Below are 3,975 nucleotides of genomic sequence, written 5' to 3' on the forward strand. Positions count from 1 at the left end.
TTTTGGATGTGAGGCTTGCTTTTTTTTAATTCTAGTAGAGATTTAGAAGATGTAAATCATGGGAGATCCTGGGTGATCCAGCAAACCTGATATGTGTTTGGTCAATGATTGAAAACATTTACCAAATTATAGGAAATGATTTTAAGGAATCCATTCCAGGTGTGCTGGATCACTCAGGTTCTTTCATGATAGTCTATTGTCTCCATTCTTTGAGAGTCTTGGTAAATCAGGCCCAAACACTTATAAAGCATTGTGACTGCAATCTCCAAATTGAGTCCCATTGTGCTCCCTAAAAATACCTTGCTATATTTTTATTAAATATCCATCCTTACCTTCATGTGTTAGCTTTGTAAATTGAGCCAATAGTATTGAGGGCTTATAAGTTATGAGATACCTGAAACCGGTCACCATTTAGTTAGTAGGGTGATAATAAACTGAGCAAGAATACAGTAAGGGTGCCTAGCTTTGTGTTCAATACTTTTACTATTAGTAGTACCAACAAATAAAGATATTTAGGTTATTAAACTTACAAGCATTCATAAAACTTATAAATGTTAACAAATTTAATAAAAGTTATATATAAAACAATTGCATAGATATCACCCATATATATCTACATATCTCCACTATAAACATAAAGTACTTATTTCTCACTCCTCAATGTGTTTTATTTTATCTTTATCAGAAGGGTGAGATGAAAGACATTATGATTCTTATAATGGACATATATATGAATTAATACATTATACCCGATATGGTCCCACTGGGAGGGGCAGTGATGAGTTGGATGTCGTTGCTGCTCATTGTGGGTGATATAGTGAAATCATGTTTGAGTTTGACACACAGAGATGTCCTTATTTTCAACCATGCTGTTTTTTGGCTGGCAATACGTAGGTATCTTTTATATTTTTTACTACTTTTGCCCTGATATGGGTGAATCTATGTACAGATTAATACTGCACCCCACATGATATGGGTGTATAATCTGTAATGTCTGTTGTAGTGTGAACACATAATTTTCTAATTATAATATTATAAAATCAATAAGACTACCATTTTGTTAATAAGCACGTCAAATTGATTTATTGACATTTTGTGGTGTGTGTGTGTGTGTGTGTGTGTGTGCGCGCGCGCCACTCTGCAATGACATTTGTGAAGAAATGTTGTCAGATTTAATATAACTGAGTTGATAGTGTATAATGTTTTTATTCAGATATATGTTTATTATCAGAATCCTACTGTTTTTCATCTCATTCCTAAATATAATAACTTATTAGCCTGCTGGGCTAATTTTGTAAAAGAATCAAGTGAAAAAAAAATGTTTTCACAAAAGTTCACTTTACCTAAATATAGACACAGGAGCACATCTGAAGTTAGGCTGAATTCACGCCGGCAGTAAGGTTACATTTGTCCATTCCTCATGCCAGGAACCACTGCTCACTTACCGCCTGTTACCAATCCTAGGTGCCCAGCACTTACCGCCTGTTACCAATCCTAGGTGCCTAGAACTTATCGCCTGTTATCAATCCTAGGTGCCTAGAACTTATCGCCTGTTATCAATCCTAGGGGCCCAGCACTTATGGCCTGTTACCAATCCTAGGTGCCCAGCCCTTATGGCCTGTTACCAATCCTAGGTGCCTAGAACTTATCGCCTGTTATCAATCCTAGGGGCCCAGCACTTATGGCCTGTCACCAATCCTAGGTGCCCAGCCCTTATGGCCTGTTACCAATCCTAGGTGCCCAGCACTTACCGCCTGTTGCCAATCCTAGGTGCCCAGCATTTACCGCCTTTTACCAATCCTAGGTGCCCAGCACTTACCGCCTGTTATCAATGCTAGGGGCCCAGCATTTATGGCCTGTTACCAATCCTAGGTGCCTAGCACTTACCGCCTGTTACCAATCCTAGGTGCCCAGCACTTATACAGAAGCATCTAATGGACATATAAAAGAACAAAATGTGTCAGAGAGAGGTGCGCTTGTTGTTTCTAAGCTTAGAGAAGCCTATTCCCTCAACCAGAAATCATCATTTGGATCACCACAAAAAAATCCTGATAAAGCCCAGAAATCTTCCCCTAGTCAAAGGACGCTCCAATCTTTCAACTTTTCGACAAAAGTCCAAACCTGTGACATCAAAACAACATCACCCATTTCTGATAGTAAAGAAGGAACACCAAACTCTTCTGGTGAAGTTACTCCTTTTATAAATGACGATGACTCTGGCAAGGGAACTGTTAGCAGCTCTGATAATGAGGTTTTCCTTAGCACTCCTGATTTCTCCAGCCATCGTTCTAGTGAAAGTCCAATGAGTTCCTCAGAAAACATGATCAAAAAAGAGAAGATTGACCCATTTGCATCTGATAATCCACATCTTCATCTTGAAAGGGAGATGACATTTAACCTTCCTGTCCAAAAGCAGGAAATAGAAAATCATTTTTTGCCAGACTGTAAGCGTATAAAAACTGAGAGCGCTTCAGCTAGTGAAATATTGGAAACGGACGCCATTGATGCTCCTGTGAATATTTGTAAGAGGAAGGTGCCATTACAATTTTCAATGTGTCGCCTGGAAAACAGAATGAAAAAACTGAAAGAACAATATCAACAGGAGGAGTCAGAAAAGTTCAGAAGATTCCGAGCAAAGATCAGTCCCGGAGAAAATCAGGCTGCAGAAGATGAACTCCGAAAAGAGATCAGGTAAATCTGTGAAACGGGAAAAAACATTTTTTGCTTTTCATCATTTTTGTTTCATATTAATATTCATTTTCTTTACCTTGTAATTATGTTTGCGAAAAGTGATGCCTTTCTTTCTAGTATTTTCAGCAGTTAATTATATATATATGTAGAATTAATTTCACTGGGTCATTTTTTACTTTCAGTAAAGACATGTTTGCAAAGATGGAAATTATTGGCCAGTTCAATCTTGGATTTATAATAACAAAACTAGACTCTGACCTTTTCATCATTGATCAGCATGCAACCTTCGTAGAAGGATTTTCATAAGATTTTAGGGGAGAATGCCAAAAGAGAATTTTTCAGGTCAAATACAAGAAGACCTTGCTCTCAGTCAACATTCCAATTTATCCCAAAGGTAATCAGTAAAGTTGAGGTAAAGGCTGTCTTTTCAGGTCAGTTGAGTTCCTTCACAGCAGGCTTGTCACACCATGTTTTTATGTGTAGATGCATTGCTGGAACGGAATTGAGCCTTCCGCAAACTGTTGCCACAAAGTTGGGAGTGTAGAATTGTCTAAGATAATGTCATACTATATGTGTAGCAGCATTGCCAGCACCCTCATTTTGTAGTATATGCTGGAAGCACCTGGACCTAATAATTTGAAGGGTTGTCCACATAATTGTGACCATATATAACATACATAACTAATTAATTTAATGCAATCAGCAACATATTTTATTAAACTCTTTAGATATAATCAAAAGTTAATTTTTTTGGAAACATATTGGCAACTTTGTGCTTCACATTATCAGCAGTGTGTTCAATTGTTTTTGTTTTGTCTTTCAGCTCCAATCATGGAAAGAGTCAAGTTAGTTTCATTACCTACCAGTAAAAACTGGACATTTGGTCAACAGGACATAGAGGAGCTGATATTTATGCTGAGTGACTCGCCAGGAGTGATGTGCAGACCCTCTCGTGTTAGGCAGATGTTTGCCTCTCGGGCATGCAGAAAGTCTGTAAGTTCTATACTCTGTTCTTTGTTTATCATTTAAAGACTCAGAAATTAGTAAAAAATTTCATACAAGGTGCACCGTGACACAGGATTTGTTGCGTGACATTTGTCTTAAACTATGGTATCCTTGCAGGTGATGATCGGTACAGCATTAAACGTGCATGAAATGAAGAAACTGGTTACACACATGGGAGAGATTGAACAGCCTTGGAACTGCCCACATGGAAGACCCACAATGAGGCACATCGCCAGTCTGGATATGATTTTTCAAGACTAACTTTAAAAGTTACAAAAT

General features: G+C 37.9%; 1 pseudogene; it reads left to right on the top strand.

Annotated features, from left to right (window-relative positions):
• The first annotated feature begins 1,906 nt into the window (after positions 1–1,906).
• LOC140321332 (mismatch repair endonuclease PMS2-like) lies at positions 1,907–3,969 on the top strand (annotated as a pseudogene).
• Positions 3,970–3,975: the final 6 nt, after the last annotated feature.

Source organism: Pyxicephalus adspersus, unplaced genomic scaffold (genome assembly GCF_032062135.1).
Source record: "Pyxicephalus adspersus unplaced genomic scaffold, UCB_Pads_2.0 Sca2484, whole genome shotgun sequence".
NCBI classification, from domain to species: Eukaryota; Metazoa; Chordata; class Amphibia; order Anura; family Pyxicephalidae; genus Pyxicephalus; species Pyxicephalus adspersus.